Source organism: Dipodomys spectabilis, unplaced genomic scaffold (genome assembly GCF_019054845.1).
Source record: "Dipodomys spectabilis isolate Male_0828 unplaced genomic scaffold, ASM1905484v1 ptg000169l, whole genome shotgun sequence".
Lineage (NCBI taxonomy): Eukaryota > Metazoa > Chordata > Mammalia > Rodentia > Heteromyidae > Dipodomys > Dipodomys spectabilis.
In genome coordinates, this window is record NW_024870846.1 from 8,682,256 (window position 1) to 8,710,077 (window position 27,822).

Consider the following 27,822-nt stretch of genomic DNA (forward strand, 5'->3'; position numbering starts at 1 on the left):
GTCACCGGGTGATGCGTGTCCAGAACCCGTGAGTGCCACCCAGGGGTCTCGGCAGTAGACCGCCCGAGCGGGGCAGGGCACTGGAAGTAGGCGGGCTGACAGAGCTGCACGCACATGCTCGCGATCGATTTCATTTGTGGTTGATTTTGTCTAATGTGCAAATGTCTACACCTGACTTTCTTTTCATCTTGGTAATTTCCCCTGGCTACTAACAATCTGTATCTAATTCTCCAAAAATCAATTCTCCTGAGAACATTTACTCCTGTTCAGCTTTTGGTTTGTGGGCCAGAGAGAGTCATCTTTAAACTTCCGTCCAGACAAAAGTGAGACAGAACTGAACAATTTAAATAATCACCATGCCACTCCGATGTTTTAATATACGGCATATGCAAGGCAGTTACTTCTTAAGGTATTACTATTTGTTTGGTGGTTTTTATCCAGGGTGCGAAGAAACCCTTATGATTTATTTATAAATTCAGATACTGTATTCCCTCAATGATGTGTGCGTTCAAATGATATGTGACTTCATCTCACTGGCTCTTTTTGCTAAGTTTTTTGAACTCTGTGTCTTGGTTTAATTTGGGTACCGACCTGAGAGCTGGCCTTTATTAGCTCAACTTGTATTTTGCTTACCTTACCGTGTGTGGCCATGGCACTTTGACAGAAGCACATGTGTGATGTGTTTTGATTCCCTCCATCCCCAGCATCTTTTCCCCCCTCCCCTGGTCCCCTTCCTCTTTCCAGACAGTCTCTCTCTACTTTCCTGTTCTTAAGGTCTCGATTCTACCTGTAAGAAAAACAAATGTTCTCTTTGGGATTCTGATTCTGTTTTATTTCACGCAGGATGGTTTCCAGGGCCATCTGCTCCCTGAACGACGATGGTTCATTTTATTGTCTCTTTCTCTTCTTTTGAAAAAAATTATTATAAAGGTGATGCACAGAAGCGTTACAGTTCCGTAAGTCAGGTAATGAGTGCATTTCTTTTTGAACAGTGTCTCTCCTCTCTCTCTCTCTCTCTCTCTCTCTCTCTCTCTCTCTCTCTCTCTTTCTCCCCTCCCTTTCTCTCTCCCTCACTCTCCCCCCCCTTCCATTCCATTCCCACCCACAAGTTGTAAAGTTCATTTTCCACATGGTGGTCTGGAGCTACCATGGCTGCATTTGTCTACTCTGCTCCCCTCCATATCTGTGCCCCCTTGCCATCCCCAAGACAGATCAATGAACAAACAAGACAAAGGAAATGGAAACAAAAGCAGGAACAAAGAAAAAACTCTCTGGTTTCCTCTCCTGGGGTTCATTTCAGTGATATTGTTTTATATGATCAGAGCCATCGTGCCCTTGTGTCCCTCCCGAGGAGTGGCCTGTTCGGTATCACTTCGTGAGCACCTGCTGGGCCCACAGCGTGCTTGTGGGAAACAGTGCTACAGGAAACAGGAGCGAGCAGGTGCCTTTACGATACGCCGTGCGTCTGTCTTTCAGGTGTGTGCCAGAGTAACAGGTCGCACGGAGCTCCTGCCTTCCTCCCACTGACTTCGTAGTGGCCACACCACTTCCCCTTCTCTCTGGAGCCCCAGCCTTCCTCAGTGTTCTGGGTCCGAGGGCCCGGTGGCTGGCTTCAGACGGACTCTCAGTGTAGGTAAGATCTGCATTTCCGTGACTGCAGAAGGTGGTGAGCAATGTCTGTGTATTTACTGGTCATTTGTACCCCTTTTGAGTGTTATCCAGTTCATTTCTGTTTCCATTGGCTGGATTGTGTGTTCTTTTGGAACTCGATTTTTTTTTTTAGTTCTTTCTGTGTTCTGCATATTTTGGGTATTAATCACCTGCCAGATGGATAGCTGGCCAAGGTTTTCTACCATTCTGTAGATTGCCTCTTCAGTCTGGTAATGGTTTCGTTTGCTATGTGGAAGTCTGTTTTAATTTTGTGTGATCCCATTCGTCAATTTGTTCCTGGACACAGAGTCCTATTCGGAGCAGTGTTGTTTTGCCTGTGTTTCCTAGGCTTTCTCAGGTGGTCTCAATGGTTTTGGTCTGTTTGGGTTGGGTTTTGTACATGATTAGAGGTGAAACTCTAGTTTGCATTGTCTAGAAGGGAATGCCTTGCTTGCTGATGAGGTTGTCTTCTCTGACATGTTCTTGCCATCTTTGGCATCAAAAGCTGTAGCTTTTGGGTTCTTTATTCCATTTCATTTGTGTATTACATTTTTTTAACTATGGCTCTCTGGCATGATTGGAAATCTGCAATTGATTAGTCACTCGTTAATCGATGTGATGGTCCAACACTGCATTCCATCCGCATAATGCATTCGACTTTATAGAATTCCAGGATTTTTTCACCTTTCATGTTAAGAGAAAAGCTGTTTAGACGTGTAACCCTGTCATTGAAAATGAGATTCACAGAGAAAGAGGTCTGCTTTGAGAAATCTTGGAATTGTTTCCAAAGTATGGAGGAGAATGTCCTAAGGAAAATCACAGCAGAGACAGTGTGGACAGCTCTTCCTCCACATCCACAGAGGGCACCTGTCAGTGACAGATGAATTAAACACAGAGAAAATCGTACGTAAGGGATCCCAGCTTCCAAAAAGAGCTCTCCTCCTCCTCCTCCTCCTCCTCCTCCTCCTCCTCCTCCTCCTCCTCCTCCTCCTCCTCCTCCTCCTCCTCTTCCTCCTCCTCCTCCTCCACCTCTACCTCCTTCCACCTACAGAAACCCAGTCGATACGCGGTCAGTTGTTTGTGACTTCTTGCCTAACCATGGCGCTCTTATTTACCACGGTCTCTCTGAGTTTATGCAAATACAAGGATAGATGTGGTGTGCAGGTGGTGCACGGGTGTGTGGAGCTGACCCTTGCGCACACGCTGCCTCTGTGCAGCGGCTCTGGCAATGCCAGGAGACAGGGCTGCCGAGTTCCAGGGGTGTCAGAGAACTGCTCCCCACTGGGCCCAAATGGGCCCTGAAGGATCTATTTGAACCCACACTAAATTACCCACACTGTCAAGATCTGCTCCCTTTTGAAAGGAACCTCAGAACATTTCTGAAGCATTAAAAGCGCATTTTTTTCTCATCAAAATGTTAAATTCTCCCGTAAGTGCGGAGGTGTTGGTGAATGAACGGGCTGGGGCAGGGAGGCTCGGGCACAGAGACGCACCGGCCCCAGCTCTGCGGCACAGCTCTGACTGACACTGCCCTGCCGAATGCAGAGCTTGGAGCAGACGCAGCACTGAGTGCAGATGTGTTCTTGAGCCAGTGCACAGAACTCCAGTGTGTGTCCCCCAGTCTGTGTCCCCGGTGTGTGTCCCCAGAGTATGTCTCCAGTCGGTGTCCCCTGGTCTGTGTCCCTAGTGCCCCCTTGTGTGTCCCCGGTGTGTGTCCCCCGCTTACCCACTGTGGCCGTGGGGTCTCCGAGGAGCTGCACATGCTCTGTTAGAGTCAGCTCGTTCTGGTGTGGCTTGTGACTGCAGGCAAAGCACCCGCTTTTCTGCTGTTGATTTCTCATCTGACAAATGGTTCTGCTGAGCTGCCTCGGGCTGCGGGAATGGGGAGCAGCACAGCGCGGAGGCCTGTCTCACTGAGAGGCAGGACTGGCAACAAGAGCGGCAGCCATCCCAGCGGGTATGGCGCAAAGGCTCCAGGCCGGGTTGTGCGTCTGCAGATCTGGTGTCTGTGATTTCTCCAACACGGTGGAGCCGAGTGCTTCCAGCAGAGGCTGAGCTGCACACACTTCGTTCAGGGCACAGCACCTGGAAGGGTCCGAGCCGGGCAGCAGGGCAGGAAGACCCTGCCGCTGCTGCCAGGACCTGCTGCCACTGTGTTCTGCACCGCGGTGAGCACACTCAACCTCGGCCTAGGCGCAGCCTCTCTGTCTGCAGTGGATGTCATTGCCATTCATCATCCTCTTCACTTCAACCTCCACCCTACGCCTCCTCACTGTTGTAAGCCACTGGCAGCCAGGGTCCCTATCACTGTGGCTGTCCACCACCATCATCACCATCATCATCACCATCATTAACACCATCACCAACATCAACACCATCATCACCATCATCATCACCATCACCACCATCATCACCATCACCATCAACAACACCATCATCACCATCATCAACACCATCACCACCATCATCATCATCACCACCATCACCATCATCACCACCATCATCATCATCACCATCACCATCATCATCACCAACACCATCATCACCATCACTACCACCATCATCACCATCACCACCACCATCATCACCATCACCATCAGCACCATCACCACCACTATCACCATCATCATCACCACCACCACCATCACCACCACCACCATCAATACCATCACCATCATCAGCACCATCACCATCATCACCATCACCACCACCATCATCACCATCACTACCACCATCATCACCATCATCACCACCACCATCATCACCATCACTACCACCATCATCACCATCATCATCACCATCACCACCATCATCACCATCATCAACACCATCACCACCATCATCATCACCACCACCACCATCACCACCACCATCACCATCATCAACACCATCACCACCATCATCATCACCACCACCACCATCACCACCACCATCACCATCATCAACACCACCACCACCATCATCACCATCAACACCATTACCATCATCACCACCATCACTATCATCAACACCATCACCATCATCACCACCATCACTATCATCATCACCATCATCAGCACCACCACCTTCATCAGCACCATCACCACCACCATCACCATCACCACCATCACCATCACCACCAACACCATCACCATCATCAGCACCATCAGCAGCAGCACCATCCTCATCATCAGCACCATCACCGTCACCACCACCATCATCACCATCACCACCATCAACACCATCACCATCATCAGCACCATCAGCAGCAGCAGCAGCACCATCCTCATCCTCACCACCACCATCACCACCACCATCATCACCATCACCCTCACCATCACCACCATCATCACCACCATCATCACCATCATCACCATCACCATCATCATCACCATCATCATCACCATCACCATCACCACCACCATCACCACCATCACCACCACCATCACCATCATCACCATCATCATTGCCACCACCATCACCACCATCATCACCACCATCACCACCACCATCACCACCACCATCATCATCACCATCATCACCACCACCATCATCACCATCATCACCACCATCATCATGACCATCACCACCACCATCACCACCGCCATCATCACCACCATCACCATCGCCACCATTACCATCACCATCACCACCATCATCATCACATCACCATCACCATCATCATCACCACCGTCATCACCATCATCACCATCACCATCATCATCACCATCACCACCACCACCACCATCACCACCACCATCATCATCACCACCACCACCACCACCATCACCACCACCATCATCACCATCACCACCGCCACCATCACCACCACCATCACCACCATCATCATCACATCATCATCACCATCACCATCATCATCACCACCATCATCACCATCACCATCATCATCACAATCATCACCACCATCACCATCATCATCACCATCACCATCACCACCACCACCACCATCATCATCATCACCACCATCACCACCATCACCACCACCATCATCATCACCACCATCATCATCATCATCATCACCATCACCACCACCATCACCATCACCATTATCATCATCATCACCATCACCATCACCACCACCATCACCACCATCATCACCATCACCACCACCACCACCATCATCACCATCACCACCATCATCATCACCACCACCATCACCATCAGCACCATCAGCAGCAGCAGCACCATCCTCATCCTCATCCTCATCCTCATCATCACTGTCATCATCATTTTTTGGGAGGGGTCCGGTCGTGGGGCCTGAACTCTGGGCCTGGGCGCTGTCCCTCAGCTCTTCAGCTCAAGGCTCTATAGAGCTCTACCACTTGAGCCACAGTGCCACTTCCGGCTTTTTTCTTTTTGCTTATGTGGTGCTGAGGAATCGAACCCAGGGCCTCGAGCATGCAAGGCAAGTGCTCTACCACTGAGCCACCTTCCCAACCCTCATCATTTTTGTACATCAATTTCCATAAAAGCTTTTTTCTTTGCTCACTTTCATTTTCCTTTATTCCTCTCTCTCTCTCCCCCCCCCCTCTCTCTCTCTCTCTCTCTCTCTCTCTCTCTCTCTCTGTCTGTATCTCTCTGTGTCTGTCTGTCTGTCTCTCCTTCCTTTCTTGAAGTGCTGGAGTTTGAGTTGAGAATCTTAGACTTGCTAGGCAGGTCTCTACCACTTGAGCCACAGCCAGACAAACACTTTTATATGAAGTATTTTGCTGAGTTTTATTGAAAGAATTTTTTAAACGAGTGGGCACCCAGTACGGCCCGGGGCCACCCAGTTCCCCATACTTCCAACTAGCACGCACTGAGTGCCTTCTACATTCCTGGCACTGAACTATGCAAAACAAAAGCTGCCTATTCAACTAACTTTAATTTCCAGAATGTGTTCAGAATGTTCCACAGGCAGAACCCTGTCTTCACATAGTGAAAATATCAAAAGCTGCGGTGCCTGAACTTATAAAGAGAATTAAAAATGAGTAGAGTCAGGTAAGTGTTATAAAGTATATAAATCCTCCAAGCAACGTATACAGTGAAGACACATGTGAGAAAATGTTGACGACAAAGGTGTGCATCTGGCTCTTCCCGAAGAGCAACAGACGCTGTGGTTGTGCATGCAGAGCCTGACCTCCCTCCCTCCCTCCCTCTCTCCCTCTCTCTCTCTCTTTCATTGGCAGGACTCTCTCTATGGTAGATGTTTACTTAGAATTTACTAGGGAAGAGAATTATACAAATGTAGGAGTGGAGATTTCCTCTATTGTAAAATGTTCTCTGCTGCACATCTAGTGACCGCTACACAAATGGCACGCTCAGACACACAGACTTCCGATGGATGAATGTGGTTGCTGTCGCATGCATTAGCGACCATGGCGTCCAGTTTCCCTTGATGGTGACACCTGGTGGTGCGTCATTTGCACTGGAAGCTGGATAATCATCTGCACTGACTCATCCCGGCGTGTTCTGCTCTGGAACCCTCCGGCTTACCGCCCAGCGCCATGTCCAGGAATGTGAGGACACATGACACACCCGCACACCTGTGCCTGGCTTACAGATTTCCACCAGCTCACCATTTCCTTGTGGCTCTGGATTCTGGTGGCTCAGCCTCTGGTGGGGCTTGCTTTCCCACAGGATGGTGCTGCCATTTTGTGTCTAAGAATACTTAAGCAAAAACACTTTTTGGGGTCGGTCATGGGCTGGGTGCAGGTTTGTCATATATAGCCCTTGTTATATTGAGGAATGTTCCATGGATTTCTCGCTTCTCATAGGGAAGCTAGAGCTTTCATCATAAAGGGGTGCAGGATCTCGACACATGCCTTTTCTGCATCCATGGAGATGATCATGTGGTTCCGTCCTTGCTCCTTATTGACATGTTGTATTACAGTAATTGACCTGTGTATATTCAACTACCTTCGCCTCCCTGGAATGAATCCTGTTTGATCATAGTGTCCATAGTGTATAACTTTTGTTTGTTTTTGGTTAGTTGTTGAATTCGGTTGGTCAGAATTTTATTGAGAAATTTTGCACCAATGCTCATCAAAATGATGGGTCTATAGTTGTCTTTCTTTGATGAGTGCCTGTCTGGTTTTGGGATGAGGGTTATGCTGGTTTCATAGAATGAGGTTGGTAGTGATCCTTCCCATTCAATTTCATTGAAGAGTTTGGAGAGTCTTGGAGTGAATTCTTTTTTGAAGGCCTTGTAGAATTCAACTGTGAATTCGCCTGGTCTGGGAGGTTTTTTAAATAGCCATTTCTATTTCTCATTTGTAATAATTAGAATGTGCCTATAAATCTCTAAGTAAACCCAAGGGGTAGTAAATAACAAAAATCATACTTAGACATGATAAATTAAACAGTGAGGCCAAAGGAGGACGTTCTTCGGAGAGGATCACAAGGGCACAATAGCCACGTGCATATGATCATATGACACGAGGCCTATCAAAATGAACTCCAGAAGTGCAAATAAGAGGATTTTTATTTTAGTTCTTGTGGTTATTGTTTTTTTTTCTGTTTTTCCCTCTTTTGTTGCTGTTTTTTATCTCTGTATCTTGTCTTGTATACATTTTATCTGATTTGTGGAGGGGAAGGGGAAGCACAGAAATGGCAAAGGGTGAACTAATTCAGCCGTGATTCTCACTAGACACTACGTTGGAAATGAGAAAACTGGGCGAATAGGAGGAGAGAGTAAGGGTGACACTGTTCAAAAAGAAGTACGCTCAGTACCTGACTTATGTAACTGCAACACCTCTGTACATCACCTTTACAATAAAAAATTAAAAAAAAGTATTTTTGCAATTGTGGGTTTTTCTTGACACAGTTGTCTCCTTGGGTTTCAGAGCTGAAGGTTGGCAGGTGGGTTTTTTTTGTGCTTTTTGTTTTTAATCTCAGGGCTGCAGGTAAAAAGATTGCCTGGGCCTCTGATTTCTTTGTTTGCATTGAAAAGCAGTTGAGTTGTGTTCGTGGGATATTATCTTTTTATGCTTGAATTTAGTATTGTGAGAAGGCTCACACTCATGTTTTACTGAGTGATTTGTGTTGTATCAAACTAGGTAGGGGCTTTGGAGAAACCTGAAAGCTAACATTGCAGAAAACCGATATTCTGTATTTTCTTTTAGATCCATGCTTCTCATTCACTTCCCCAGCTCTTTTGGTGGCCCTGGGTGGACAGACGTAGGCCTCCTCTCAGTCCCTGTGGATCTCAGTGGTTTTGAATCACATTTACTCTCTCTCACTAGTGGCTGTGGGAATATATAATGACTTGTCTAACTCACCTGATGATTTTTTACCTTAACTTCAGTGTCACAAAAATTTATGTCCAAAGAGCACATGGGAAATACTAAAGCTCTATAGAGCCAAAGAAGAGCAAAATTAAATTTATTAGATCAGATCTGTGTGACTGTTGTAATAGTAGAATTTTTCATTTTTGTCCACATGACAAACAGGTAGAGAAACCTCACCTAATACAAAAGCCCTGAATTGTTGGAGGAGAATCTAAGAAAGTTAAAAGAAATAAATTCTGGTTGGGCAGGGAGGCACATTGGCCACCGAGGGCTGGGTGGAGCAGCACACACGGCCAGAGCCTGGGACCGAGCAGATGTGGTCGCAGGCAGCAAGGGACGGATGAGGAACACGCAGACCTCGTGGGAAAGACAGTTCCCATGAGAAAAGACTGGAAATTCTCCCTCTGACCTGTGAAAGCATCCTTGCTCTTTTGTGTTCTACACGCTCCATCTGGAGCGTCTGAGATAAGCCCGTGCTTGTCTGTCAGAGGCTGGGCACAGACCTCCGTGGCCTCGGGCACAGAGCCGGTCACAGGCTCAGCCTCCTCCACGGAAAGATGAAGCGCCATGGTGTGTTCTATAGGGCCAGGTGATTTTGAGTAGACACCAAAGGCCAGTATTACAGTTTGTATATAAAGTAGCTTTTAGTCATCTAGTTTTTACCAAGTGATGGAAATTAGACAATTAAGACATCGTTGTGTGGTTGGGCTGCTTCTTGAAAATAACCCATCAGTAATCAATTACATTAGGACATTTTTTTTTTTACTGCAGTCAGCATGAATGAAAACACTGACCCTTTCTGGGAAGACAACCTCAGTCATGATCTGATCACAAACCTGAGACTAGTCCGACTCCCAAATCATTTGCATCTGCTGCCATCTGGTGGTCAGGACGCTCAAGAGCTGGCCCTGCATCTAAATCTGCCTGTTGTCCTCACGCAGCCAGCCGTCGTTGCTTTTTCTAAAAGTGTGAGCATGGACGGTTCATGAGCCATACTAAAAACGGCTAAAGATGATGACGATAGAGTGGCCACCTCGGCACCACCGGGGCCGGAGATCACGCCACAGTGGCACTGGATGCAACTAATTTAAAGATGTTTCCCTTAAGACTCTTGACTTTGTTTACCTATCAAAGAAAGACTTTTTAAAAATATTAAGTGTCTTTACTACAAAGTGTCACATATGTAGCAGTTTAACTACTGTAGCTAACCATTGTAGACAACCAGGGCCTCCCTGGACGCAGTGCATCTGTCTGTTCAGGACTGAGAAGCTGGAGTTCCGTGGAGGCAGAGCCCTGGGCGCCCACCACGGAGGGGGCTGTGGAGACAGTGTGTCCACCTGGGTAGGCAGGAGGAGAAGAGGAAGAAGAGATGCACCTGAGAAACCGCATGGCGGTTGGTAGAGGAGCCAAGCTGACAGTTGGGCGTGTGCGGGGAGGTTTGGGGAAGGAAGTGGGGGCTTGGTCTGTTGGTGCTGATGCGTGGGGAGACAACCAGCGCCAGGAGTCCTGCAGCTGGGAGCGTCGGAAGTGAGATGCGGGCCACCGAGACAGACGGAGGGCGTTTGTGTGGCTGCACGTCCCGCTGAAGAGAACAGGAAATCAAGAGCCCACCTGCCCTCCGGGACCCGTTCTCCGGAGACGGGCTTCTAACACAAACACTGTGAGCCACCCAGAGACACGGGCTCTGGGAACGCGCGGCCTCGGAGGAGGCCTACTGACAGACTGTTGGCAACACGTGGTGTGGAGAGCTCAGCGCTCGGCTGTAAGATTGGTGAAGGGTTTCACGTGGGGGCCGGGGAGGCCGCTGCAGCTGAGGCTGGGGGGGGGGAAGGGCTTGCTGCTCCCTGGCGTTTTGACCAGCTCCCCACGTGGTCAGGTCTTCGCTGCAAGCATCACTCCACGGACACCCCTCCCCCCCCGCCCCATGGCTGCCGAGAACCACTACAGCCACAGCCAAAGACCGCTCAGCCACGGCCCACAGCCTCGAAAAGCCAAGACGTACAACTCCTGGTGAGCCCTGGTGGCCACATGGCCACGACCCCAGGCCAGAGTGGCAGCGCGTCTCCTGTGACTCAGCAGAGGGCCCGGGGTTTGTGCGAACACCGTCTGTCACCGGCACAAAGGCCGTCAGCCCTTTGCACACCCTGCACGCAGAGGGCACGGCCGGGCTCCAGCCCGTGGGGACACATTCCTGCGCTGCCCGATGCGGAGGGCGGTGCCCGGCCCGTCTCCCCCCTGCCGCCCCCCCCCTCCCCCCGTCCACTGTGGGGCTCGCGCGGGAGGCGTAGAGCTGCTGGGACGTGAGCAGGTCAGCCGGCCCAGCGGGCGCGGCCGGGGTGGCCCGTACTGGGACAGCCGGCGGGGCTGCTGCTGCCGAGAAGGCCGAGGGACGCCCAGTGGGACGGAGGCCCCGATGCCCGAGGCTCAGGCGCTGAGTGCAGCTGCGTTAGGTGAGTGGATCCCAGGCGGACCCCGGACGGGGGTCCCGCGGGACAGCCCAACCCCGGACGGGAGTCCCGTGGGACAGCCCGACCCCGGATGGGGGTCCCGCGGGGGACTGAGGCCAGCCGTGTGGGTCTGTGGGGAGGAACGTGGAGAGGATGCTCAGGGGTTTCCACGTGACCGAGCGCAGCTGCTGCCGAAGACGACGGAGTGACCCCAGGTGAGAGAAATCTGAGCGCCGCCGTGGCCCAGCGCGGAGCTGTGTTTCCCACGTTTCCTGAGGTTTTGTTTCTGTTCGTTTGTCTTCTGAGCAGTGTGCACAGGGGGAGAAGTGGATGATGAGATACCATGGGTGTTAGCCCTCCTGTTATCTCTGCTTAAAATAGCGTCCACCTTCTGCGGCTCCGGACTCTGTCCGGCGTTCTGAGGTCGGCCTTGTCAGCTCTGGTGGCCTCCCTTATTGCTTCACGGCCACTCACACCAGCCTCCTCAGGCCCAGGGAGCCCTGGCGACCTCTCCACCACGGCCTCCTCTGCCCCCCACTTCCGTTTCCCCTCCTCTGCCCCCCCATCTGCTCCTCCTCCCCCACCCCCACCTGCCGGAGCATGGCTCAGTGGCCTCGGGCCGCGTTGCTTCTGTGTGCATCACCATGCTGCCATCATTTGCACTGTATCCAGTGCCTGCATCTTCTCTCCTACCTGGTGAGATCTAGCAAAAGGCAGAAGACAGTCCAGATAACCACACGTGAAGGCTTCAAGATGAGAAGGTGCGTGGGAAGACGGGCGTCAAGCAGGCAAGCCCCAGGAGCTGAGGTGGGGTTTGAGGGCACAGGTGGACTCCTCCCGAGCGATCTGAGAGCAGGGAGGGGGAGGAGCAGGGTGCTGAGGCCCGAGAATGAGGAGTGAGGTGCAGGTCCTTGATCCAGTGCATCGAGGCCCACGGTGAGGGGAAAGCCAGTGGGTAGACCGGATACGGAGCACGCCTTGCTTTTTACATCACAGACAGGGGTGGGGCACAGAGACAGAAGTGAGAGAGAGCACTCTTGGAAAGAACTTTAGGAAACAAAATGGGACTTAAATATTGTTGATCAGAACCCAGAACCCAGGGAGACAGAGAGGTTCCGAGAGTGGTCTGCTTTCCACTGTAGTAGCTGCAGGGTGATGGAGCAGGGAGAGGTGGTGTTGGGACGTGGATGATGGAGCAGCAGGTGGAATGAGCGCAGGGAGATGTGTCGGGGCGTGGACGATGGAGCAGGCAGGGGAGGAGGTTGCTGGTAGTGTGGAGCCCACACCTCAGCAGGCTGGAAAAGCCTGGCCCAGGAGGAGACACTGCACACTGCCACAGTGGCCTCATGCCAGCCGGCAGAGCCAGCCCAGCAACAGGCTGACTCTAACATTCCGCATCCTCTGTGTGCCTTCCTTGTGCCTTCCCCAGCAGCAGGTAAACCTGTGATTCTCAGCCTCAGGAGGAAGGGGGTAGGTGGATGATACCCTCCACCCTTCCACACGGAGAGGAAGAAAGGCATTGGAATAAAAACAGGGTAGTGTAAAATCAGTATATTACAACCATTTGTCTACTAAATAGCTGAGCAAGAGAGAAAGGCCCTGAATTCAGGCCTCAATATTGGCAACATAAAACAAAGTTAATAAAGCGTTTGTAATAGGATTTGGCTCCAAATTTACCATGATTTGAAAACACAGAGCCCGTAGCCAAGCTTGCTAGTAGAGGGGCCCTTTGCTCAGAAGCACGGACTTGGGTGCACTCTGAGCAAGCACAGGAGATCAGAACGGCGTCTAAGCGGGTGCAATGGCGCACATCTGCAGCAGCACCTGCTCAGGAGGCAGAGCCCATGAGGACCACTGTTTGAGGGCCGTCTGGGAAGCCAGTTCTAAGGGACCCATCTCAACCCGTTGCTCAGGCCGGCATGGTGGCACATCTCTGTAATCCCGAGCATAGGTAGGAAGATTCCAGCTCAAGGTCCTGTCAGAACAACTGAAGCAATAACCTGAGAGGCGAGCCGCTTTGATTTGGCTCTAGCTTCAAGCAGGACCTGGCGTTCTGATACATCCTGGGTGGACAGGAGGACAGCTAGCCACGGTTGGAGCCAGCTACGGGTCTGCTTTCACAGGGGTTGGAAAGCGGCTACCACAGTGGGCTCAGGGCACTGAGTACGGAAGAACAAGTAGATGCAAAACCAGTGCAACCATCTCTAGCAGAAAATGCAAATGTTGGTTACGTTGTTTTTTTTTTTTTAGTTCTTTTTAATGTTTTTTTTTTCATTGTAAAAATACTGTACAGAGGGGTTACAGTTACATGAGCAAGGTAATAAGTCCATTTCCTATTGAGCACTGTTACCTCCTCCTTTGTTTTTCCCCTACCATCCCTTCCCTCCGACCTTCCCAACTCCTCCCTCCCCCCAAGTTGTAAAGTTCATTTTCAAGGTTTCCCTTATTTGCAATAACTAGTATAAGTTGAGGACAAGCAGAAAAGGTTAAAAGCTATGTACATATGACCACATAAGATGATGTTAAGTGAAATGAACCCCAAGATAGGGACACAACTTGTTTTTTCTTTCTTGCTATTGTTTTTAATGTATCTAAAATGTGCTACGTGATTTTTGTGTTTCTCTTGTATGTTCTCCCCCCATGGTATAACCCCTGTTCTCACTGTATTTGGCGTCCATGCCCTGCATCTTGTATATACATTTTTCTAATTTGGGGAGGGGAGGGGAAATAACAAAATGCTGGAACAAGGGTACGGGTTGACCCATTGTAACAATGAGATGCACAAGACACTACGTTAAGTTGTTTTTAAAGGTAACATGCCTTAGTTAGCCAGCAACAAGTCCTCAATGTCACTAATGTATCCTTTCCTTTTGGGAAAAAACAAAAGCAATAGATGAACAAGTCTAAACTATATAGAAAAATAGAAGATGTAAAAAGTTCAGAAAAGCATTGCCATTATATGCTTACTTTGTGTATCAATAGAACTCCTGGCCAAAGGTGTAAACCCCCTTTCATATTTTCCTCCCAAAGAGGCCTCATTTGTTTTTAGGCAAATATATAGTTAATTAGAAACAAAATGAATCCTCAGGGATGGTTACTTATAGAGAGTGTCTTTCTTGGGAAAGGAAATGACTGGTTCTGAAGCCAGTCATAAATTGACATATTGAATGGTACCGCGTTGTACAACTTCTTAAAGTTAATAAAAATATAATTTTTTGAAAGTTTGGGGTTTTTTTTTGCTTTTTGGTGAGCTTTGGTCCTCTAGAGGGCACTGTGGATAAGAGAAAATAATTCAAACCACAGCTTTTAAAGTAATTCCAAGTGCATGACATTTTATCAATCATAAGCTCTAGTTAATTTTTGTTTGATTGGAGATGATATATTTACAGAACTAAGAAGATGTATAATTAATACCTTCATTTATACCTTCTCCAGATTAACTGACCTGTTGCCGATAGTTGTGGGAAATGGTTACCCTCTGGCTTTCCTTCCTTGAAGGGTGGAGCTGGCCTCACACACCAGATTCTCTGCTGGCCACTGGCGCAGATCCCAGCCCAGATGTAAACCTCTCATAACTCAATGCTACTCCAGTATCACGATGTGAATCTTAAAGACAGTACTAGAACACAGAAAGGTTTGTATTCTAGAGCAGGATCTATATATTCTAGAGCAGGGTCTATAGGTATGGCTATATCTGCTCCCCATTTAATTTTAATGCTAAGGCAGAGCATTTGTGCAAACCTACGCCAGCCTCTGGGTTTTCGCGGTTAGTGGGGCTTCAGACCTCCTGGAGGGTGGACAGGCTTCAGTGCCCAGCGCTGTTTCAAGGAACTATGAGGCTCGTAAGGAAACACGCATCTACATACAGAGCAGGAGCCAGGCATGGGGAGAAAGCATGTGGCAGACACTGCTCGTGAGAACCGATGTAGGTTCAAGAGACAGAGGCTTCAGAGCAAGCTTACAGCCACACTCACAGTGCACGCTTAGAGCAGTCGGAAGGGCACAGGGCCACGGGACAGCAGCGAGGGTTGTCAGCATGAAGTTCCAGGATTACGTAGCGCAGAAAGCCAGTTGAAGCACTGGATTTCAAAGGGATAATGAGAAAATTCACCATGCTCAATGGAAGATTTGAGCTGGCAAAAGTAAGATTCAGCAAACTGGAAGACAACTATGGCTCAATCTGAAGAACAGAGAGAAAGAAGAAGAGAATAAGGAAGGGCAAACAGTCTTGGAGGAATGTGGACACCACTTTAAAACCCAAAGTCAGCGTGAGGTGTGTACTGAGGGGCAGGAGGGAGCTGTGTTCACGGAAACACCCACAGCTGGACAAGCACCAGACGTCCAGGAACCGCACACGCCCCACACACCAAAGTGCCGAAGGCCACGCGCAGAAGGAAAAAAGGGGAACACTCACCATGAGCAGGGGCCCCAGAGAGCCCCAGAGGGCCCTGGCAGTACTGGTCATCGGACAGGATGGAGTGGGTTGTCCAGCCAAAGGTCAGGGGCTGGGCACAGAGAAGGAACCTCACAGAGGGGCGCCAGGCGGCCGGCCGGGTGGCGTGCACAGAGCAGGACATTACCCTCCCACCTCAAATCCGGGAACGTTAAGGTTGAAGTGTGCATGCTCATGCCCTTGGCTGCGGCTCCGGGTGTGTGACACGAAAAGCACAAGAGATTACCACGAGTATGTGAGGTGGGACCGCCCTGAAAAGCTCCTATTCCACACAACATTATCCAGACAGAGACATGACCTTTGCTGGGAAGAGAGTTGGTGTGCGGGGAGTGGCCCCGGATCTGCGTGGCCGACCGTGTGCTGGGCTCGCCGCGTCCCCGCGGCCCTGGGCCCAGGTCCACCCCGCGTGCTCCAGTCCTCGGCCTCCTCTGCGTCCTCTGGACGTGCTGCTCTCTCTGGCACGCTCCATCTTTGTGGGCTCAGGGCCAGGCCCCTGTTTCTGTCAGGGTTTTACCCCCTCCCCCCACCCTGGTGTTTTCACTGTCCACAACAGTTCACTGAACGCGTAACAGACTGCTGGGTCCGCAGCAGCATCGTGTGAATTCACAGGCCGGCAGGAGGCTGGCGTTCACACGCGGTGACGATGCCTCCATCCGTGGCACCTGTGTGGGGGGTGTGGCCTCACCGAGCCTCCTGAGGGATGAGGGTGCGACACCGTGAACGCAGGACCTGTGCTCTGACGACTGGCCACCCAGCTCCACCAGTTCAAGCCAGAAGACTCCGCAGCTCCAGAGCCTTGCTCCTGCCCTGGGGCCGGCAGCTGACCAAGCCGCACAGGCTGCGGGTCTGGTGGTCGTCATGAACTTGGGAGCGTGTGGCCTGCTCTGTGTCCCTCGGTACGCGTTCCTCGTACAGTCTGGAGCTACCCCGGGCCTGGGGTGGGTGGGTGGAGTGTGCTCACTCCCCCCGAGGGCCGGCGTGCACCTTGCAGTTCAGCGCCCCTGCCTCCTGGACCTCGCTGAGTACCGAGAGCACCGCAGCGGGAGGGAAGGAGCTACGCTTAGAAACACGTTTTCCCGAGTGAAGTAGTGGAACTTTCTCAGTGCCGCGGGTCTCCCTGGCATCGCTCGTGTGCGCATTTCGCTGGGGCTGAGCAAACGTCCCCACGCCTCGCCCCAGCATCGGCTCCCCCCACCATCCCTGACTCTCACGTTGTCATTGGTGCGGATGCCTTGGCCTGGTGCCAGCTTGGCATTTCTCTAACTGCTAACCGTGTGTCTGTTTACAAGTCTCAAGTCCACGTACCAGCGGGTGCCACGGGGACAGGTTGTCCGAGCCACCAGGTCACTCGGGACAGGGCGTGAGCAACTGGCTACCGCTCCGGTCTGCTTTTCCGTGCATCCTGTGGCTGTCATGCTGCCCTGTGGGCTTCAACAGTGCGTGATCCCCACACACAGGGGCGTGCCATCCAGACCAGGGAATCTGGGGTGCTGCCAGACCTCTCTGTCCTCCATAGGTAAGAGGGAGATGTGCCCGCCGCTGGGGAGCTGGAGCCTGCGAGGCTTGGCTGCTTCTCCCTGCGCTGGATGAACAGGTCCAGGACCAGAGTGTGGCCGCTGGTTCCAATCCATCCCTGGAGTTCCTACCCAGGAGGCGGCTGCTGACAGAGAGGCGGGCTACAGGTTCTGGGCCCCGTCTCTCTCCCTGGAGGTGGATGTGTGGCGAGGAGAGGTGGAGCGGATAGGGCCAGCCACCCTCAGTGTGTGGACGCAGAGTGCCGTGCTCACTCAGCTGGATGGACGGCACTGCCCTCTGCTGCAAGCCGTCCGCCGGGGCCTAGGCATCTAGACGACCACCCCCCAACCCCCCACAGCTCTGTGGAGCACGGATCCCCGGGCCACACAGTCCTATGGCAGGGGTGATGGACACTCAGGGACTGTCTAGTCATCTAGAAGGTGATGGGTGAGCTGTTCATGGAAGCACCCAGAGGTGGCACTTAATGTCTGTACGAGATTATATATGTGTCTGTGTGTGCATATACACACACATGCGTTCACCCAGCCTGCCTCATCAATGACACTGGGGTTTGAGGTAGAAGGGATGCTCCCCCGAGCACCCTCAGGACAGGAACATGGGGTCCATGCCACCCCTCCACGAGCGCTTGGCTCAGATCTTTCCTCCACTCAATGAAGTTTGACAATTTGTGACAAGACAGAAAGGAAATTCATTATATTTAGTAATAGAAAACCTATTTCTCATTTTTCACAAGCCAGGCCACGCGATGAGATGGCGTCAGCCGCGGCACGGCAATTCTCCTCCTCCGTGGCCCGTGGGGTCACGGCAGGGGTCTTCAATCCCCTCTGCGCGCAGCCTGGCGTCTGGTAATTGTCAGTATCACAAGGCACGCGGGAGCGATATGTTTTTTCCTTAGAAGGAATATTTCTGATTTGAAAAGAAATAAATCTGTCAAGGGGAAATATTAAAAATAAAAGGTGTGACTGTAATAATCACATTGATGTCATGGCCAATTCTGTTCTTCCCTGGCTGGAAGGCCCCGGCCCCCAGACGCCGTCAGCCTAAGAGAAATGGAATTTTTATTTCAGTAGCCGCCGTGGCTTAAGGGTAATTTATGTATACGAAGCACAGCAGCACTGGGAATCAAATTTCCTTAAAATATTATTTTGCATTCTCTCAGCACCAAAGCTGAGTGGAGCTGATGGATCAAGTGAAGAGCAGACAGCCGGCCTAGTGGTGACAGCAGCGCATGCTGTGACCGCAGTGCTGTCCCTCAGTGATCACCCAGCGCACGCTGTGACCGCAGTGCTGTTCCTCAGTGATCACCCAGCGCACGCTGTGACCGCAGTGCTGTCCTTCAGTGATCACCCAGCGCACGCTGTGACCGCAGTGCTGTCCCTCAGTGATCACCCAGCGCACGCTGTGACCGCAGTGCTGTCCCTCAGTGATCACCCAGCGCACGCTGTGACCGCAGTGCTGTCCCTCAGTGATCACCCAGCGCACGCTGTGACCGCAGTGCTGTCCCTCAGTGATCACCCAGCGCACGCTGTGACCGCAGTGCTGTCCCTCAGTGATCACCCAGCGCACGCTGTGACCGCAGTGCTGTCCCTCAGTGATCACCCAGCGCACGCTGTGACCGCAGTGCTGTCCCTCAGTGATCACACAGGGCACGCTGTGACCGCAGTGCTGTCCCTCAGTGATCACCCAGCGCACGCTGTGACCGCAGTGCTGTCCCTCAGTGATCACCCAGCACACGCTGTGACCACACTGCTGTCCCTCAGTGATCACCCAGCATACACCGTGACCGCAGTGCTGTCACTCAGTGATCACCCAGCGGTCACTCAGCATACGACATGACCACAGTGCTGTCCCTCAGTGATCACCCACCGTACGCCATGACCACAGATTTGTCCCTCAGTGATAACCTAGTACACTGTGACCACAGTACTGTCCTTCAATGATTACCCAGCACACACCGTGACCACAGTGTTGTCCCTCAGTGGTCACCCAGCACACATTGTGACCTCAGTGCTGTCCCTCAGTGATAACCTAGTGCACACTGACCACAGTGCTGTCCCTCAGTGATCATCCAGTGCACACTGACCACAGTGCTGTCCCTCAGTGATCACCTAGCGCACTGTGACCACAGTACTGTCCCTCAGTGATCATCCAGTGCACATTGTGACCGCAGTGCTGTCCCTCAGTGATCATCCAGTGCACACTGACCACAATGCTGTCCCTCAGTGATCACCTAGTACACACCATAACCACAGTGCTGTCCCTAGTGGTCACCTAGTACACTGTGATCATAGTGCTGTCCCTCTGTGATCTCCCAGAGAGGTGGGGGGAAGTGCGGGGAGGTGCAGGGAGGCTTGGGGCAGTGCAGGGAGGTTCAGGGAGGTAGGGGAAGTGCAGGGAGGTGCGGGGAGGCCTGGGGAGGCCTGGGGCGGCACGGGGAGGCGCGAGGAGGCCTGGGGAGGTGTGGGGAGGCCTGGGGAGGCGCGGGGAGGCCTGGGGAGGCCTGGGGAGGCGCGGGGAGGCGCGGGGAGGCCTGGGGAGGCGCGAGGAGGCCTGGGGAGGCCTGGGGAGGCGCGGGGAGGCCTGGGGAGGCCTGGGGAGGCGTGAGGAGGCCTGGGGAGGCGTGGGGAGGCGTGGGGAGGCGTGGGAGGCGTGGGGAGGCGTGGGAGGCGTGGGGAGGCGTGGGGAGGCGTGGGGAGGCCTGGGGAGGCCTGGGGAGGCCTGGGGAGGCCTGGGGAGGCGTGGGGAGGCGTGGGGAGGCCTGGGGAGGCCTGGGGAGGCGCGGGGAGGCCTGGGGAGGTGCGGGGAGGTCTGGGGTGGCATGGGGAGGCACGGGGAGGCCTGGGGAGGCGCGGGGAGGCCTGGGGAGGCGTGAGGAGGTGCCGGGAGGTCTGGGGAGGCCTGGGGAGGTGCCGGGAGGTCTGGGGTGGCATGGGGCAGTGCAGGGAGGTGCGGGGATGTGCGTGGAGGTGCGGGAGGTGTTGGGCAGTGCGGAGAGGTGTGGGGTGGCATAGGAGTGGCGTGGGGAGGCATGGGGAGGCTTGGGGAGGTGTGGGGAGGTGGGGGAGGAGTGGGGTGGTATGGGAAGATGTGGGGCCTCCTCTAGCACTGGACCCCAGGTCTCTACCCTGCACTGTGCCTTCCCCTAAGTGAACCTGCATCTTGGGTAGCCGGGGTCAGTGAGGGACTTTGGGGTACCAGTGTTGAATTCTGGCAACTTCCATCAGGGTGAGAGGGTTGGGGTGTGCGGGGAGCTACACAGGCAAAAGAGTCCCTGCAGCTGGGCACCGCTCTGCTGGAGCAAGTCTCCACACCTAAGAAAGCATCGGCAAAGCACCCCACCAGCCTGGGGTGCAGCACAGCGCTCCGTGACGCACAGTCTATTCTTAGCTCCTGTCCCCTGAATGTCGTGGCCAGCCAGCTGTCCTCCGGTGCCCATGTCTGAGAATAATCGCCCCCACTCCACCCCAGGATCACCATTGAGTGCTCTCTCTGTAATTTTAGCTTTCTGGCTACTGTGGGCATTTATTAAATCCAAGATCCAAATGGCACCTGCCATGGCTAAGGAAGCGATCAAGGTGTACTTCCACGGACATCTCTTCTGTTCATCTTTTATTCATGGGCAGGCAACGGAGCTCCCAGGTTGAGCTCGCCATCCATGGTGTGGCCCGCCGTGCTCCGTCCCCCGCTGGTCCTCTTGGCTCAGGGCCCCCGAGAGTCTCAGATCTCTGGTTTTGTGTTCTGACTACTTACTGTCTCCAACTCAGGAGACTTCTCTTCCCTTGTGAATCACAGGACACTCTCTCCCTCCAAAGGCTTCTCTGCCTGCTTCAGTGATGTTCCCTCAAACACCCCAGTCAGAGGCCCACACTTTCCATGTTTCCTCACCACAAACTCCGATCTCTTCCAGCTCTGTGTGAGTGTGATGCTCAGGGACAGTTGTGAGCCCTGGTTGTAACGTGGCCAGGGCTGTGAAAGGAAGTAATCAGGGAATGGCATTGGAGACAGACTGTCATCAGGGCTGGGTGGATAGCTTCTGAGAAAGCCCTTTACACAAAACAGTGTCCATGTGAGTAGCAATGCCAGAGGGAGTTAAGAGAGGGCCCACCTTGGAAAAATGGCTGATTCATAGACTGTAACGCTCCTCAGTAGTGGAATTTCTATATTTGAACTTAGACACTGGAAACTCTGCAAATCAACTCTGACCCCTCAACGAAGCCTGACTGGAGATAGGGAAGGGTTCCTTTTCATTTTTCTCATGATTTTCCTTCTGAAGTTAGATGAGGCCCACATAATACATATCTATGCATACATGTCCAGATAGCATCTTATAGCCATCGCTTATCTATTCATTGATCAATTCATCTATCGAATTATTTACCTACCACTCATTATCATATACCTATCTTGCCCACATAAAATGAAAACTCTGAAGCCGGGCACTGGTGGCTCACGCCTGTAATCCTAGCTACTCAGGAGGCTGAGATCTGAGGATTGCAGTTCAAAGCCAGCCCAGGCAGGAGAGACTGTGAGACTCCTATCTCCAATAAAACCACCAGAAAACTGGAAGTGGCACTGTAGCTCAAGTGGTAGAGTGCTCGCCTTGAACTGAAGAGCTGAGGGACAGCGCCCAGGCCCAGAGTTCAAGCCCCACAACCGACCAAAAAAAAAAAAAAAAGAAAACTCTTAAATAAGAAACAGCAGACCTGGGGAGCAGATCGGAGTGGCCGCACCCAGGAGTGGACCCTCACGCCGTCCATGCTGACACAGCCTTTGCTGAGGAGATTCCGCCAGGTCTTCCATGCTGAGAAGGCAGAAAGGCTATCGGCAGGTGATGTGGAGACGTAAGGAGCTTGTCTCTCATGAAGTGACAAATCTTTTACAAGATGGAGGTGTCATAGCTTTAGCTTTGGGGTTGGTAGAGCCGAGAAATCTGTCAAGCTTAATATGCGTACCAAATTTTATCTACGAAAGCAGTAACACAAGCTGACATCAAAGGACTTGAAAAGGAATAAAGGTCTCCCAAGAAAACTTTGCTTCCGACCTGCAGTGTCTCATTTCTCACAGCCAAGACTGGTGGAAATCTCAGCAGCAGTGAGCTCTGTACTGGAGGTGTGGTAGTGGCCTCAGAGGAGATGATTCACAGAAGTTTCTTGGCCATCCATCATTTCCCTCTGTCTATCTACCATGGATCTGTAGCTATTATCTATCTGTATGTCTGCCTATGCCTCTAATATATCTAGTATTTATCTGTTTACCATCTCTTGTTAATCAATAAAATATTATTACATCCTCTATCATCTATTTGCCTTTCTTTCTCATCTCACTTTATTTCTCTGTATCTCTATATCTTTATCTATCTAGGTGAGCTCTGGTTAAGACATGACCAGGGTTGTGAAAGGAAACCATTGGGGAATGGCCTCTAGCTATTAACTATCTATCACTTCTCTCTCTCTCTCTCTCTTTCTCTCTCTCTCTCTCTTTCTCTCCCTACTTATCATCTATTCATATCAAATGTGTTTTGGTAGAAAAATACTCATGATCGTGTCACACATGATTGTGTTCTACAGTGGTAGAATAAAGACATCCATCTAATGTGTCTTCCAACAAAGCAACTATAAAACGAGGCAGATAAATGTGTAATCGCCATGGAGCACAATAAAAGGCATCATCAGAAAATTGGGATATGGATATATGCCTAACAGGCACAAGAGGAAATGGAAGGGAGTTTTATTGGCCTGGTGTATGTTTTAAGATGCTCTGTGCCGATGTCCTGTGAAGAGAACCCAGGGCAGCCTGGAGATCTTGTGAAGACCTTTCGAAGTGTAACAAAATAATCTTAAGTATGGAGTTCTGACTAAAGATCATCAACTACAGTTATTTATCTTTTGTTGTGAAAATGTCACCGTTAAACGGAGTGACGTCTGCTTTCACTGAGAGCGCAGGAGAGGCATGGCCTTTCTGAGGAGCCCTTTCCTGCGGCCTGCAGCCCAGGGGTGGCACAGAAGGTGCGGAGTGTGGAACCTTCCATAGCATCTGGGGGGCCTCCCCCAGTGAGAGCGGACATGCCCTCTGGCTCCACACTCGCTGCCTTGTCTGGGTCTCAGCCACCTGGAGCCGGTTCCAGCAGCTAGACGCGCACGTCGCATTAGCATCAGCCGTCGCTGCGGTTCTCCGCAAAGCTTGTGGCCCCTGTGGTGTTCACAAGCAAGTCAGGTCGCCTCAGGACCGGCAGTACCACCTCGCCGAAGTCAGTTCTAAACGAGGCAGCCCACGGGAGGCGCTTCCCAGCTGCTCAGGTGGATTTTGATGGAGCGGATGATAAACCACAGGGCCGAGGCCCTGGTGCAGATGAACACGCGTGGCAGAGAGGCCTCAGTGTGTCGCTCCTAAGAGGCCCTCTGCCCTGTGGGAGGTCACCCACTTCATACCGCCGTGTATCGCAACTCTACTAACTACAGTGAGTCCATGGAGTCAGCCCAGCAACTGATGAATGGAGAAAATTCCACCCACCCATCTGTCTATTTCTCCATCCATCTATCTTCTATCATCTATCTACCTCAATGTAACTATAACTCAACACAAAGAAAAATGAAATCATGTATTTTGCAAGAAATCGGAGATCTTCATGTTGAGTGAAGTAAGCTAAGCTTACAAAGCCAAATTCTTGGTAAAAACAAGTGATGATGGTGGTGGTAGTGGTGATGAAGATGGTGATGATGGTGAAGGAGACTATGATGATGATGGTAATTGCACATGAATGTGAATGTCTGCACAGGACGCGAGGAGGGGAAAGCCCTGCAGATCCACCAGACACCTTAGATTATCAGTGCGTGTCACACAGCCTCACCCAGTTTATTGTGCCCATATTTGTGACATGTGAAAATCTACACACCAAGCACAAATTTGTGCACAACCAACACTCATCTAGTGCTGGCAGGGAGCAGAGACTCAAGACACGACGGCGGGTGTGTCCTGCGGAATGTTCCAGAGTCTCTGCCTGGCTCTCTCCACCCCTTTCCTTTTGTGTGTGTCCATGCTGGTGTGGGTGTGCTGGTCTTCGAGCATGTTCCTGCCATCCAGGACCCCGGGGCCTCCCCCTGCCCAGCACAGTGTGCTGCGGATGCCTGCAGGCCCCGCTCCGACAGCTCCGGACTGGCTTCTCCCCGCCCTCCACCCCACGGCACCATGCCTCACGTCCACGGCAGGCGGCCTGCGCACCGGCCCCCAGCCCCACACGCCGCCCCGGCCCCAGCACGGCCCGCAGACCCCAGAGGACAGACCGCACCTACCTGGCAGCATCCGTCAGCAGAGCGGGCCTGTGTTGGGCACAGCGTCGATCACCGCCCTGCCATGACTAATTAAACAAGAGAACCCCCGTCCAGCTGATGGATGGACGTCCCCGGGCAGCTGTCCACATTGACCGGGTCCATTTACAATGGCCGCGTGAAGGGGTCTGCCTGGACATAATGCATATGTGCTGAGGTTTTTTTTTTTTCCTTTTTTTTTTTTACAGCCATCAGAAAGATTTGACTTCTCTAACTGCCCTACCACAGTGAGGCGGGCAGGGTCCCCCGATCCCAGACTGTCCTTAGCTCATTAGTGCAAACACGGCCTACTGGGAGAAAATGCTCCCAGAGAAAAGTCTTTCTTCAATGTTTCTGAGTTAGCAAGGATGAGAAAAATTAGACTGACTAGGAAAATGGTTTTTAACCTTTATTCTTAGCATAAATCAAGAGGCTCATTTTTCAGCCCATTCCTATAGAATTCAATTAAAGGTCAGATCTGTAATGGAGAGCCTAATTATTAATGTGTTGCTCTATAAATTATTAATAAGTTGGAATATTTGCCTAATGGATAAAGAAAATGCCCAAGAACAACTTTGGTAACATCTAAAGAGCTTTGGAATATGCTATCAATATACTCCTGATCTCCACAGAGCTCTTTTTCCGAGTCTTATAACGATAAAGTCACCGTGACCATTTGTCAGGCATTTGGACTAAAATAACCCTTCCCACCTTTCTTTGTTTGGTTCTGAGAAGTTTTTTTCAAGGTGAGTTGTTCAGAAAGTACCCAACCAAACATAGCAAGTATTTTTATGCAGTCTTAATGCATCAATTTCTAATAAAGCCCTACACAGCCTCAGCTTCAAAGGCAGGTATGTTTCACCTGCGATTTGTTCTTCCTTTAAGATGGTTACACTTGAAGTGTTATTTTTTAAATCATTTAAAATAATCAGGTTCATTTCATTTTGGTCACATTCTGTGACCTCAAATATTGAGAATAATTTTAAATGCTACTTGTGCAAATGTGAGGATTATTTGCTGTAAGAGATGATCATTGCCCTGCCTCTCTTAAAACAAGCAAAGAGAGAGAGAATCCTCCAGCTCCAAACAAATAATTTATGGAGGGATGTTGGAGTCAGGATTCGTGATACCGACCAGAATGAACTTTCCAATAGTTGATGAGATATTTATTAGGGTTCGGTTTAACCAATGTTGGTAATTATAAGAGACACAAAATTCACTATTAATTAGTTCATCATGAATTATTTAGGGCTGGGTCTTTAGAGGACCCTGTGCTCAGGTCTGCTTTGTGTGTTTTCTGCTTACCTTCCTAGGAACCCCTTATCACCTGGAGAAGAAGTCACTTTGCAGTGTACCACAGCTGGTCAGAAAGTGTTGTGTTGACCTGCAAGTAATATAAAAATGTAAGCCATTTGTACGTGGGGGGGAGAGATCGATAGAATCCAATGTTTACATAGATGGCCTGTGTTTTAGAAGAAACCAGTCTAAAAGCTCCTGTATTAAAATGACATTTTTTTTCCTGGTACGTGGAGAAAAACCAGCTCACAAGGCCTCACACTGCTAAATATAATGTTGACACAGGGTTGGCCAGCAACGTAGGGTTTATAGCCCCATGCTAAAAGTGTCTTTAGAATTTCTCTCCTCTGAATACTCGTAAGTAGGTAAAAATCAGGGTGGTGTTATGTCACAACGTACCTACTTGACTCGATGGTGTGGGCACAGGGTGAAACCCATGCCAGAGCTTAAGGAAGTCTGCCTCAGTATTTTCATTTACTCCTTTAAGCTCTACAGAATCCCGGGTTTATCCGTCAGAACGTGCCACAGCGGCACAGGACAGACCACAGCCTTCGTGGAGGGGTAAGTAGGCCGCAACAGGACGCCAGCTGAAATAGAACACCGCTTTCAGAGAACTTAGCTGACAAAAATAGGTGTTTCTGGGGAAAAGGGTTCACTGGGCGGTCTCAGTAGATTTTAAGATAGCACACAGCACCCAGGCACACAAGCACTGCAGGGGTGGGTGGGTGAGCTGGCCTGCAGGGGTGGGTGAGGCGAGCTGGTCTGCAGGGGTGAATGGGTGAGCTGGTCTGCAGGGGTGAGTGGGGGGAGCTGGTCTGCAGGGGTGAGTGGGGGGAGCTGGTCTGCAGGGGTGAGTGGGGTGAGCTGGTCTGCAGGGGTGAGTGGGGGTGAGCTGGTCTGCAGGGGTGAGTGGGTGAGCTGGTCTGCAGGGGTGAGTGGGGTGAGCTGGTCTGCAGGGGTGAGTGGGGTGAGCTGGTCTGCAGGGGTGAGTGGGGTGAGCTGGTCTGCAGGGGTGAGTGGGGTGAGCTGGTCTGCAGGGGTGAGTGGGGTGAGCTGGTCTGCAGGGGTGAGTGGGGGGAGCTGGTCTGCAGGGGTGAGTGGGTGAGCTGGTCTGCAGGGGTGAATGAGGTGAGCTGGTCTGCAGGGGTGAGTGGTGAGCTGGTCTGCAGGGGTGAGTGGATCTGCAGGGGTGAGTGGGTGAGCTGGTCTGCAGGGGTGAGTGGGTGAGCTGGTCTGCAGGGGTGAGTGGGGTGAGCTGGTCTGCAGGGGTGAGTGGGGGTGAGCTGGTCTGCAGGGGTGAGTGGGGTGAGCTGGTCTGCAGGGGTGAATGAGGTGAGCTGGTCTGTAGGGGTGAGTGGGTGAGCTGGTCTGCAGGGGTGAGCTGGTCTGCAGGGGTGAGTGGGTGAGCTGGTCTGCAGGGGTGAGTGGGTGAGCTGGTCTGCAGGGGTGAATGAGGTGAGCTGGTCTGTAGGGGTGAGTGGGTGAGCTGGTCTGCAGGGGTGAGCTGGTCTGCAGGGGTGAGTGGGTGAGCTGGTCTGCAGGGGTGAGTGGGTGAGCTGGTCTGCAGGGGTGAGTGGGGTGAGCTGGTCTGCAGGGGTGAATGAGGTGAGCTGGTCTGCAGGGGTGAGTGGGTGAGCTGGTCTGCAGGGGTGAGTGGATCTGCAGGGGTGAGTGGGTGAGCTGGTCTGCAGGGGTGAGTGGGTGAGCTGGTCTGCAGGGGTGAGTGGGTGAGCTGGTCTGCAGGGGTGAGTGGGGGGAGCTGGTCTGCAGGGGTGAATGAGGTGAGCTGGTCTGCAGGGGTGAGTGGGTGAGCTGGTCTGCAGGGGTGAGTGGGGGGAGCTGGTCTGCAGGGGTGAGTGGGTGAGCTG